At 40.2% G+C, this 14,121-nt stretch overlaps 1 long non-coding RNA gene across 1 annotated transcript in view; it reads right to left on the bottom strand.

Annotated features, from left to right (window-relative positions):
* LOC141111084 (uncharacterized) overlaps window positions 1-14,121 on the bottom strand; it is a 161,376-nt gene that overhangs the window by 31,067 nt on the left and 116,188 nt on the right. The window lies entirely within an intron of this gene.

Raw genomic sequence — 14,121 nt, 5'->3', positions numbered from 1 at the left:
ATGAGCTGGTGGAAGTGGTAGGAGATTAGTTGGAGACGTGATAGGCTTTCCTGAAGAGATGAGTTTTCAGGGATTGCCTGAAGGTAGCAAGAGTAGGGGATAGCCGGATAGATGGAGGTAGCGAGTTCCAGAGGATGGGAGAGGCTCTGGAGAAATCCTGGAGACGAGCATGGGAGGAGGAGATGAGAGAGCTTGAAAGCAGGAGGTCTTGAGAAGAGCGGAGAGGACGATTTGGGTGATATTTGGAGACAAGATTAGTGATGTAGCTTGGGGCAGAGTTGTGAATGGCTTTGTATGTTGTGGTTAGAATTTTGAATTTAATTCGCTGGGTGATTGGGAGCCAGTGTAGGGATTGAAGTAGAGGGTTGGCAGACACTGAGCGGTTGGTAAGGTGGATAAGTCTGGCAGCAGCATTCATGATAGACTGAAGAGGGGATAGCCTATGGAGCGGTAGGCCAATGAGAAGGGAGTTGCAACAGTCAAGGCGAGAGATAACAAGGGAGTGAATGAGGAGCTTGGTGGTTTCATTTGTTAAAAAAGGGCGAATTTTAGAGATGTTACGGAGGTGAATTCTACAAACTTTTGACAATGATTGGATTTGAGGCTGAAATGACAAGTCGGAGTCTAGGATTACACCTAGTACCCTGGCGTGAGGGGAGGGACTGATGGTTGCATTGTTGATTTTGATGGAAAAGTCATGGAGGGGGGCACGGGCGGGGGGGAATATTAATAGCTCAGTTTTAGAGAGATTTAGTTTAAGGAAGTGGTGCGACATCCATGCTGATATGTCAGTTAGTAAGTTAGTAATGCGAGAGGAGACTGAAGGAGTGAGGTGAGGAGTAGACAGATAGATTTGGGTGTCATCAGCGTATAAGTGGTATTGGAAGCCGTGGGCAGTTATTAGGTGACCAAGGGAGGTGGTGTAGATAGAGAAGAGAAGGGGTCCAAGAACCGAGCCTTGGGGGACCCCCACAGAAAGGGGCAATGGAGAGGAGGAGACAGAGTTGTAGGTGACACTGAAGGAGCGCTGTGATAAATAGCCAGAGAACCAGGATAGAGCAGAATCTCGGAGGCCAAGGGAATGTAGTTTATTGAGAAGGAGCGGGTGGTCAACAGTATCAAAGGCCGCAGAGAGGTCAAGTAGTAGGAGTATGGAGTACTGGCTGTTGGTTTTAGCAGTTAGTAAATCGTTAGTGAGTTTTAGTAAGGTAGTTTCCGTGGAGTGCTGCGAGCGAAAGCCAGACTGTAAGGGGTCAAGAAGGTTATTTTCATTGAGGTAGGAGCTAAGACGGTTGTAGACTAAGCGTTCTAGAAGTTTAGAGGTGAATGGGAGTAATGAGATGGGTCTTAAGTTGTTAAGGTCGGTAGGGTCCAGTGAGGGCTTTTTAAGAATGGGAGTGATCTGTGCATGTTTTAGAGGGGAGGGGAAAATGCCACTAGAAAGGGAGAGATTGAAGATGTATGTGAGCATGGGTAGCATCAGACCCATAATTCTTCCAGCAAAGCGGGGAGTTAGATGGGAACATTCGGTGTCACTTGGCAGGAGTGTAATGCCATCTATTGAGAAGCTTGTAGTTAGATTCTGCCATACTTGAAGCAAGTGAGGAGATATGTGCTAAATGGAGAATTTTATCCTTTTTCCTGCTTGTAAGAGTGGAACAAATGTCGGATTCCCATTTGGCCAGGTAGGAAGGGTATTCAGGGCTTTGTAGCTTGATAAGAGTCCTGTAGAACTGTGAGATGCAATGTAGTGGAGGGTCCTTGTGGTTAAAAATTGATTCAATTCCATTAAGATCTTGGATGCTCCGTAATGGCTGTGGGAGGGTTTTTAAGAAGCGATTAATTTGGTTGTATCTCCATTTGTCCATGAAAGAGAAGGGTTTGGGGCCTAAGATTTCCGAAAGAGGCTTGAGGTTATTCGAATGGAGGATATGGTGTAGTAAGAGGGGGTCCTCCGGTGCCCATGATTGAAAGCCTGGATCCATGGAGCCTGGTAGAAAATAATTGTGATGTAGTAGTGGCATTAGAGGAGAGTCATACGACCAGGAATATTTCTTATGTAGGCCATCCCAGACATCTAGGGAGGATGTGGTGAGGGGCGAGGTGTTTTGAGAGAGGTTCCTGGAGGAATGTGGTATCCAGGGGGTCATGGAAAGGTCTGAGCCGCAAAGAGTATATTCCAACTGCACCCATAGTTTAGAGGTATAGGCGTATTTCCAGTCTGTGATGCGTGACAATATTACAGCATGATAGTAAGCTTTGAGGTTTGGGAGTGCTAACCCCCAGTGCGTTTGGAGAGAAAAAGTACCATTCTGGAAACTCTAGGGTGGCCATCTCTCCAAATGAAACAGGCGATCATGGTCTGAAGAAGGGTAAAAAATCCTATAGGGACACCAATGGGAATAATTTGGAAGATGAAAAGAATCCAGGGCAGAATATTCATCTTAATAATATTAACTTTGCATAGCCAGGAATGCGATAGGGTGGACCATTTTCGAAGATCTATTCTAATACTGTTCAGGAGGGGAATGTAATTGTGTTTGAAGAGGGAGTGGAGACTGGCGGTAAGGTGTATACCAAGGTATTTCATACTTTTGCGTTCCCAACGGAAGAGAAAAAGAGCTCTCAATTGGTCGGCTACTGATTGGGGGATATTAATATTTAGTATTTCAGATTTGGTTAGATTAATTTTAAAGTTAGATAATGTTTGGAAATCAGAAAAAGCTGACATTAAGTTTAGGAGTGAGATGCGTGGTTGTTGGATAAAAAATAAAATGTCATCAGCATAAGCTGCATATTTATGGGATCTATTTCCTACTTGGATGCCATGTATAATATCGTTATGTCTAATTGTGGCCAAAAGGGTTCCAGGGAAATGGCAAAAAGGAGGGGAGAAAGGAGGCAACCCTGTCTGGTTCCATTGTGTAGGGTAAAGGGGTCGCTTAGAGATCCATTTATACGAATTTGTGCCGATGGGTTGGAATAAAGGGAAGAGGGGGGCAGGAGGCGGAGCCTAGCAGAGCAGACATGCATTGTTAGAGCTCCACACCGCTGAGGAGAGAAGAGAAGGACAAATCGGAGCCTGCAGGCTCAAAAGGTATCCATTTGAACCTTTTTGCCCCAGGGAACAAACTGTGAAAGTTTGGGCAGGAAATATGGTACTGGCAGAAATAAAAATCACCTCCCAAAGAGCTCACAGGCACTCACTGCAGCTGAAGCAGCTCCAGTCACCTCACAAGATACAGCATCAGGGCGCTCTCACAGACAGAAAATGTCACAGCAAGACTCTCCATTTGAGTCAGATACAGAACAAATCCTCTCACAAACTTCTCCACAAGCCTCCTCAGTATCCCCAGTAATATTATTACAATTTGAAAAGATGCTTCATAAGGCTTTAAAACAAACCTCAGACCAAATAACAAAAAGCCTAACCAAAGAAATAAGAGAGCTGGGAAACCGCACCGCAGCCTTAGAAATAAAAATGGATGAAATTGAAATTACAACCCAAGAAAATATAACAGAATTGGAACAATTAAAAAAAGAGAATTTAATACTTCAAACTAAGCTCGAAGATTACGAAAATAGAGCCAGACGTTCAAACTTGCGCATAAGGGGAATACCTGAAACTGCGACAGACCTGCAATCTACTATTACTGCTCTATTACAAGAACTAAAGCCAGATATCCCTATTGAACGTTTAGAACTGGACAGAGTACACAGAGCCCTCACAGCCAAAAAGAAAGATGGACCCCCACGTGATATAATCACAAAATTTCATTATTACAGAACGAAAGAACAAATACTAATTGCTGCAAGAGAAAAAAAGGAACTTAATTTTCAAGGACACAATTATCAAATTTTTGCTGACCTATCCCAACTTACTATTACTAAAAGACGATCCATGAAACCCCAACTAATGGAACTGCAACGCCACAACATTATGTATCAATGGGGCTTCCCCTTTTCAGTCAGATTTAACTACCAAGGTACAATTTACAGAAGCAGATCAGCAGATGAACTACAACAAACCCTTTTAAAATTAAATCTGACAGAACCCACAAGCAGCAACACTCCCACACGCAGAAGAATGGCGTCATCTTCACCTTCAGGCAGCACCCAGAAAATTTCAGAACAACATGGGAATCATCATTCTCACAAAAGAGGCCGTTATGCCACATCATCCATGGACCAAGAAGATTCAATGGACTGACATCCTAATTCCTGATATCTCTTCATTTATTATACTAAGAGATGGTTCTCTATAAAAAAAACTGTATTTATAACTGAATGTAACTGCATTCTGATAGTCACACACTGTGTGGGATCATGTTACATTCCAGTTATATTTCTTATTACTTCTGATTCATATAGCCTTAGAATATATAAGTGAAATAAGGAAATTCTTGTTCAGTTATATATTATCAGGTAATAACAATAGATTTATTACTTTTTAGGACAAATATGTTCAATAATCCAGAAGTAATGGAAGCTTTTTCTTTCTTTTCTTAAAACAAATATATTATTACCTAACTAGTTCCTAGAATTATGTTTTTGTTTATTCTAATCTGAAGCAATACAACCTCAATTTTATGAGTTAACATATCTAAACAGTTACATATGAATAAAATATGTAATTGTTTACTCTAAAAGGGTTAAAATCCCAAAATAATTCAAACTATCTTCATCAATACCAAAGTTATTAACAGTACCTTTCTAACTGAATTATTTAGCCTAGGGCAAGACTAACCATATACAACCACCCTGGAATAAATAATTTCAACAAAAACTATATTCTGCACTCCAATTAATGAAACATCATTTTGATGTCTTTTGACATAGCACTTCTCTCCTGTAAGTGGAAGATCCGTGTACTCCCATTAGCCCTCCTCATTCTCCCAACCATATTATGTGGGAGTGTGACGAAGGCACTTATTCCCCTGAGAGAGATATTTATTCTCTTTCACGGGTAAATTGTGATTACTTGCAAAAAATAATTTATACAATGTATCATCTAATCTCATATGTTTTTTGTTTACTCTTTACTCCAGAATTCACTGGTTTCTTTTCTATCTATTCATCTCTTCAGTCCACACAGGTTGATCTGCGCAGTCAGCTCTGCATAACAAAAAGTAAGTCAAAACTATTTGATCTATTGCCATGGCACCACTGAATATACTTTCCCTGAATGTTCAGGGAATAAATGTCCCTCAAAAAAGGACCAAAGCCTTCCGTACTTTCCATAACAAGAAGGCTCACATAGTATGCCTCCAAGAAACACACTTCACCAAAGATTCTACTCCAAAATATATTTCTCCTTTTTATCAACAAATTTACACGGCTTCTGCCTGTACCAAGCAAAGGGGAACTCTAATTGCATTTCACCGATCCACACCATTCACCTTATCATCAGAAATTAAAGACCCAGAAGGTAGATACCTGATATCATGGGTTATATAATGGATACAGCAATCACTGTGATTTCCTACTACGCTCCTAACAAACAACCTACACCATTCCTCTCACATATATTACAAGTGATTAATACACACAAAATAGGAACAGTGATAATGTGTGGAGATTCGAACCAGGTCCTCCTCCCATTTCTAGATAAATCACCTTTTACACCATCCAAAATAACCTCTAGATTACCTTTTTCTCAACTTCTTTCCAAATACAATCTGGTAGATTCATGGAGAGAAAGTAACCCAATGAAAAAGAAATTCACTTATTTCTCGCACCCTCATCAAACCTTCACCAGAATAGATCATATTTTTCTAACAATAGGAATGATACCAGAAATTATTACATCAGATATAATTCCGATTCCGTGGTCTGACCATAATGCAGTATACACTACTATAGCCTCAGCCATACCAAAAGCGCATGACCCAACGTGGTACTTACCGGACATAATGCTCAAACACCCACTACATCAGATGGCCATTGAACAAGCTTTAAAGGAATATATATCAATTAATAACACAACAGACATCTCCCCAATAACACTGTGGGAAGCTCATAAGCCTGTCTTGCGTGGTACAATACAACGACAAATGGCACTATTTAAACGGGAACGCAAAAATCTAGCAAAAAAACTAGAACTCAATTTTAATGCAGCCTACATATCATTTCAAGATAATCCATCTCAGAGTACAAAATCTCATCTGGAAAAATCTAGATTGGAATACGATCTATTTCTCACTGAGTCAGTTGATAAATCCCTCAAACGCTCCAAACACAATTTCTACATGAATACAAACAAACCAGGTACATATTTGGCTCGGGCATTAAATTCAACTAACAAATCTTTCAAACCAATACGTTTGAAATTATCAAAAAATGTTTACACTTGTAATCCAGTTAAAATAGTCCATAAATTTCACTCACATCTCGCAACTTTATACAAGACAAACAATGAATTTAATCCTACAGAAGCTGAATCCTTCTTCTCAAAAATAACCTTACCTGAGTTATCTCAGAATCAAAAAAGCAGTTTGGATGAGCCTATAACTATAGATGAAGTTGCTAACGCCATAAAAGACCTAAAACTTAACAAAAGACCAGGCCCAGACGGCTACTCGGCTTTATACTATAAAACATTCTCAGAAATACTCTCTCCCATTCTCACTGAAACTTTTAACAAACTTCTAGATGGACATTCTTTTCGGCAAGAAACACTAATGGCAATTGTTTGTATGATCCCAAAACCCCTTTCTGATGATACTTCCTGTGTGAATTATCGGCCTATCTCTCTGTTAAACCTCGATATTAAATTATTAGCAAAAATAATAGCAAAATGCCTTAATAGCATTATAGGAAAATTAATACATAGAGATCAAGTAGGCTTCATGCCAAATAGACAGGCAGGCGATAATATACGCAGGGCAGTGTTATTGGCACATATTGCTAAAAAACGGAAAATCCCTTTATGTTTTCTATCTCTCGATATTAAGAGGGCATTTGACACAGTATCCTGGCAATATATGCAATATTCATTACAAAAATGGGGTTTTGGACCCCACTTTTTAACATGGATCAAAGCATTATATAATAAACCCAAAACCTATATAAAATATGCTGGATACAAATCTGAAGCCTTTAATATCGAAAGAGGTACCCGACAGGGTTGCCCATTATCTCCCTTATTATTTGCCCTTATACTCGAACCCATGGCCCAATACATCAGAACAAACCAAACTATAACTGGCATTGAAGTAGGAGGTATTACACACAAATTATGTATATTTGCAGACGATATATTACTTTTTCTATCATCACCACAGGTCTCTGGTCCTAACTTAATACCAGCTCTTGATGGATTTGCAGCCCTATCCGGCCTTATGATTAATCCTAAGAAATGCCTAGTGCTTAATATTTCACTCACAAACATGGAATTGATCCCGGCTAGGGCTGCACTCCCATTCACATGGGCAGAAAAATCAATCCCATATCTTGGAATTCATTTAACAGCATCTCATTCTGACTTATTCTCAACCAATTATCCTCCTGTATTAAGACAGATCACAAATCTAATAAAACAATGGTCGCAACTTCCTTTATCCTGGATAGGGAAGATTAATGCAATCAAAATGACTATTCTACCCAAATTGCTTTATCTATTCAGAGTCCTCCCTATTCCAATTCCTTCCTATATTTTGAGAATAGTACAAAAAAGAGCAACTTCGTTTATATGGGGCTCTTCTAAACCACGTATACCTATACACACACTACATCTTCCCAAAAATAAAGGAGGCCTGGGATACCCTAATTTTACTAACTACTACAGAGCAGCACATTTGGCCAGTCTTTCCAAATACCATGCAAAACAGGAAATCCCATTATGGGTATTTATAGAGGCTTCAGAAAATGACCCTCTATTAATATCAAATTTATTATGGCTTGATCCTAAAGACCGCTTTAAAATTCATAATCCCATAACTAAACACTTCTTATCTCTCTGGGATAAACTAAAAACCAAATATCAGTTACAATCTCCACACAATCCTCTCCTTTCTTTTATCAGAAATCCGGCCTTTTATCCGGCATGGATCTACCCAAATTCTTTTAAAGCTTGGACAACATCAGGCATTCAGACACTAAATGACTTCATAGCATCTAAATCATTCCTTTCATTCCCATCGCTTAGAGAAAAATATGATCTACCAAACTCTGAGATATTTAGATATCTCCAAATCAAAAATTTCTATACACCATTCCTAAAGGGGGATACACCATTATCCCAATTATCCATTTTTGAATCAATATGTACAAAAGATCCATTTGCTAAAGGTACAATTTCATCACTTTATAATCAATTATATGGAGTAGCAAATCTTAATAGACCCTCTTACGTTCAGAGGTGGGAGGAGGACCTGGGACGAACTTTAGAAGACACGGACTGGTCTAATATATGGCTCACATCTAAGTCATCTTCACCCAACATCTTAGCACTGGAGACAAATTATAAAGTCCTAACTCGCTGGTACCTTGTACCCGCTAGAGTGGCAAAATATTCACCTAATACCTCAACTCTTTGTTTTCGAGGATGCCCAGAAATAGGCACATATTTACACATATGGTGGGCGTGCCCAGTAATCCAAACCTTCTGGAAGGAAGTCTTCGTGATTGCATCTAAAATATTTAAAAAAATAATACAACCAGATCCATATTTAACTTTACTTAATCTAAAACCGGAATGGTTAACACTCTCTCAATTCAAACTTATGATCCAACTAATAACGGCTGCAAAACAAACAGTGGCCAAGGCATGGAAATCTCCTACATTGGTACTAGCAGAAACAATTCACAGAATGAATAATACAATGTCCCATGCTAAGATGGTAGCCATCGATCAAAATCAAATTCCAAAATTTGAAAAACTTTGGCATCCTTGGATAAAACAACAGTTCCTGTCAAATTTCAATGACTCTGTCCTGTTGCCATGGTAACAGATTAAATGACTTACAGAGACACCCATTCTAAGGCTTCAAAGAGAACTAAAAAGAATAATAAACTGACGAGCGGGACAACCTTGTGGACCATACCTCTACCTTTCAACCCTTTTTCTTCTTTCTCTTTCCTTTTCTCCACCTTACGATTAAAGCTCATTATCAGAATTTATTTGACCTATATACACTCTACTTGTTAACAATATGTATAGTAGGTATAAATCTTTTAAATACCTACAAAAGTAACTAAGGAAATGATATATATCTTTAATTTAGGTTTACGTGAACCCAATGTTTAATATTTGAAATTTCATGATATTTACCTATATAAACCCTACTGTAAAACAATAAGCTTACTTTATAGATCCTTGTAAACTTACTTTATGTATCTTTATAACATTGTATACTCAATAAACTTCTTTTGACAAGGAATAAAGGGAAGAGATGCAGTGATACATCTTGGGGCCTAGGCCAAAGTAACGGAGAGTCGTCTTGAGATATTCCCAGTCCACCCTATTGAATGCTTTTTCAGCATTTGTTGAGAGGAGGAGGGTGGACTTGGAATATTTGCAAACGTAGTGAATCAGAGATAGGGAACGTAGGGAGTTATCTCTGGCTTCCCTGTTGGGTATAAAACCTGTTTGGTCTGCAAATACCCACCTGGGAAGTAAAGGGAGTCACCTATTTGCTATAACTTTGGCGTAAAGTTTGGTGTCTATATTTAAAAGAGAGATGGGCCTATAACTACCACAGAGGGTGGGGTCCTTGTCAGGTTTGGGGATGACAGTAATATGGGCCGAGAGGGATTCCGGGCGTAAGCATGGCATGGGATATTGAATTGACGTATGCTGTAAGGCGGGGGAGAAGGATATCACTGAATGTTTTATAATATAAAATTGTGAATCCATCAGGTCCAGGGGCTTTACGCGAGGGTGAGGACTTTAATGCATTTCGGAATTCCTCAATGGAGAAATCAGATTCCATGTCTTTAAGGGTCGACCGTGACAGTTTTGGGAGTTTAGCAGATTTCAAGTATGTAAGGATATGTAGCGGGCACCTACATTTAGGTAGGTGACCTTTCCTGGCAGTTTTCTATGTCGGGTAAATTTAGACAGGCTTGTGCTATTACAACAGGCCTGTTGTTGTTTAATTTTCATTTGAGTGGCAGGTAGTTTGTATGTTAGTCTCGGCCAATCATTAATTTGCTTGGTAATCCCGGGACTCTCATATAAAAGCAGGGTCACATGGGGCCCGCAGGAGTCGAGGAATAGAGTCCAGTCCTGCCTGGTAGGAGCCAGCCTGGTACCCAGAGGGGAGGGGTTTCCCCCTCCGGGGAGCCAACGGAGCTTTCCCCCTTGCGAGAAGGGTGGGGAACCGGTCTCCATGGAGGAAGAGACGACATCTTACAGCATGTAATCGCTGGTGTCGTTGGCCGCCCCTGTGGGGAGGGGAACGGGCCATAAAGGAGAAAATGAACTAAGAATCATTACGGGAGAAGTAGCAACAAAGCGGAAGGAAACTGGGCGATCGATCGTTTATGATGGCACATGGACTATTGATCACGTGAGTGAAAGCCCAAGGGAAAGGTACTACTAGAGGCTGAGGGTTGTTGGCACGTAAGTCAGTGAGATGGGCAGTGATAGCCTATGACTTTGGGTTCAGCAATGCCCCCGGGATTCCAATCAGTCAAGCGGGAGGAGTTATTCAGAGTGACTTTTCTTTAGCTCAACTTGGAAGTACCATGCAGATGGGAAGTAGTGGTAAAAAGGTAGCGGTGAAGCTGCAAGCACACATATAGAGATATGGACTGTTCTTTTTAAGTCATGCAGATGAAGAATTCAGAGTGTATTCAGAGTGACTCTTTGTCAATTATTCTCTATCAAATCTACTTCCATCTTCCCTGATTAAAGAAATCACACAAAGTGATTTCTCAACTATCCACAATTGATTCTAATTCTCCTGTAAGAGCCATTGAAAGATGATAATGTAACAAAAAAGCATCTCAAAAGAAGTCCTTCTCCCATCCCAATTCGTGTTGATAAATAAAGCAAGTGAAAAAGCATTAAGGACTGTGAGTAATGAATATATGGGCTGCGAGGGTTGGGTGGGAAACGTGAGTTATGGATATAACAATTATTTAGCCGCTCCTTTGGGGGTAAGCGCCTCAGATATGTTTACGTTTCTCAGATTGGGACATAGAGGCTAGACCACTCTCAACATTGTATAGGTCAGCGTAAAAATCTCGAAATGCTTTGGTGATTTGGGGGGTAGCATGTACTAATTCGCCTGATGAGAGTTTAATTTTGAGTATGAAAGACAAAGTCTTTTTGGCCCTAAGGGATCTAGCTAACTGTCTGCCTGGTTTGTTCCCCCACTCATACAGTATCTCACAAAAGTGATTACACCCCTCACATTTTTGTAAATATTTTATTATATCTTTTCATGTGACAACACTGAAGAAATGACACTTTGCTACAATGTAAAGTAGTGAGTCTACAGCTTGTATAACAGTGTAAATTGGCTGTCCCCTCAAAATAACTCAACACAGCCATTAATGCCTAAACTGCTGGCAACAAAAGTGAATACACCCCTAAGTGAAAATGTCCAAATTGGGACCATTTTCCAACTGCAAGTGAGAAGATCTATAGTGCACCCAACACCTCATGGAAAACCTGCTTACCAGATGGTAAATAACAAGTGGTAAATCCTGCAGTAGTGTGAAACATCAGCCGAACTTAAACCAGTGATTGTACGGAGAGGGCACCACCACCGCACAAAGGGCCTGCTTACCAGATGCCAGATCCTAGAAGGCTGATTGATAGTCAACCGGATGGATGAACAGCTGATTAGATAGACCTGTGCACACCTGTGGGATGGTGTGCACTGCACACCATCCCACAGGCATTGTTCCTATACATCATGTGAATCGTGGAGCCCTTGGTTGAGGCTGTGGGGACGGAACATCCACCATTCTATCTAATCAGCTGTTCATCCATCCGGTTGACTATCAATCAGCCTTCTGGGATCTGGCATCTGGTAAGCAGGCCCTTTGTGCGGTGGTGGTGCCCTCTCCGTACAATCACTGGTTTAAGTTCGGCTGATGTTTCACACTACTGCAAGATTTACCACTTGTTATTTACCATCTGGTAAGCAGGTTTTCTGTGAGGTGTTGGGTGCACTATAGATCTTCTCACTTGCAGTTCGCTAAACTTACCCTTACGATTTGCACTTATCAATTGTCATCTGGTAAGGAGGCCTTTTGGGTGGTATCCGTGGTTAATAATTTTTATAAACACTGGGTGTTTAATTATTGAAAGTCTTTTTCTCATTCACCTTGTGAGTGTCATTCTTTTTTATTCAATCACTTATTTATTTGTCAGTATTACGCTATGTTGTCACTTTATTTTTTGGGATAAATAAATTTCCGTGGATTCAACATACATCTTATGTGAGTGCAAATCGTCATACCCCACTGTGACTGGTCTACCTCAAGGCCCAGGCTGGGTTAAGCCACCTGCCCAAGTTGGCTTGCAATCTGGTAAGCACGCCATTCATCAGTTGGGATTATACACATTTCGTTTTGACATATTTCTGAATATTATTGATTGGACAGTTGGGATTGTTTTGGACTTTTACCATCACCATACAAGGCTTTCTATAGAGATCATTATTTTTGGATTTTATATTGAATTTTCACTATATGGACTATTAATTAGGATTTGATTATTCTTCACCAATAATTTTTTCACATAGACTTTTTAGTGCGGCATTTATATATTATTTTGTTTGTTGTGTTTACCTCACTGATTGCTACAGCTTTATTTATTATTTAATTATTTAATTTTTTTATGTTTATTCTTCTAGCGCAGTTTTTTTTGTGTTTTTTCGTATAGAAACAGGTGCATGGTCTGAGATAGATGCAATGCCAATGGAGGCTGAGCGTAGGAGAGGGAGGTAGAAATGATCTATAAAGATATTATCTATTCTAGAATAGGATTGGTGCATTTTGGAGAAGTGGGAGTAATCTATTTCTTTAGGGTGTGGTAATCGCCAAGCATCCATTAGTTGTAAATCCAAGAGCTTTTTTTTAACGTATGCTAGTCGTTTGAATGGGATATTGGATCGACCTTGTGAGGTGTCATTAATGGGATCTAATGGCATATTTATATCTCCCGCTAGAATAAGTAAAGCTTCAGCAAAGTGTGAGAGTTTCGTGAGAAGTTGGGTGAAAAAAGAGGGTTGGTTGTGGTTAGGGCAGTAGACATTTGCTAGGGTACACTGGGTATTACCTATAAAGCCCTTGAGAAAAAGGAAGCGACCTAACATTTCAATGAGGCGAAAAGACACACTGGAACTGAACCCAATGGCTACTCCTTTGGCTTTGTTGGTATCTGACAAGCTGTAATACCAATTTGGGAAACGAGGCAAATATAACTTAACAGAAGTCGAATGGGTCAAATGAGTCTCCTGAAGGAAAGCAATCGAGCAAGATAAGTTTTTTAGTTCTCGCAATACTTGATGTCGTTTTGTGGGTGCGTTGAGACCTCTAACGTTATATGAGAGAACCATTAGAGTAGCCATTATGTCAGTGGTAAGTGAATCTTCAGCTTATACAACCATGAAAGCCAGAAATAGAGGAAGGGAGGAGCGGACGGGGTGAAAGTAGTAGAGATAGGCCAGAAAAGAGAAGATAAGGAAAAAAAAGCACAACCAGAAATATTGTTTACAATCTGTAAGATCAGTGGGAGTTGGAGAATATGCACATAGAAATCTGCGGTGGTTCCTGTGGGGAGGGAGAGAGCGAGCAGCTGTCAAGACCTCTAGGAAGAGACCGACAACAGAGATGTAGGGGCTGCTAACACTCACCAACCCCAAAAGGAGGGGGACATGGGACATATGCCAGAATGAGAGCATAAACAGGGAGCAGTAGGCTCCGTCAGCACATGACCTATAAAAAGGGTTAAACAGTAATGAACTTTAGCAATGTCAAAACAGAGACCTAGTCAAACATACAAAACGGGTTATTAATACAACACGGTGCGATCAAATATTGGGAAATAAAACAAGAGAATCTTGAGGTTGTCACAAGGATATGGAAGCAAACTGAGTTCAGGGGTATCCAGGGGAGAGGGTGCTGAGATGGAAAGGTGATGAGTTAGGGTGGAGGCTAGGG

The sequence above is a fragment of the Aquarana catesbeiana genome, linkage group LG10 (genome assembly GCF_042186555.1).
Source record: "Aquarana catesbeiana isolate 2022-GZ linkage group LG10, ASM4218655v1, whole genome shotgun sequence".
NCBI lineage: Eukaryota > Metazoa > Chordata > Amphibia > Anura > Ranidae > Aquarana > Aquarana catesbeiana.
This window is presented reverse-complemented; position numbering and strand designations above follow the sequence as displayed.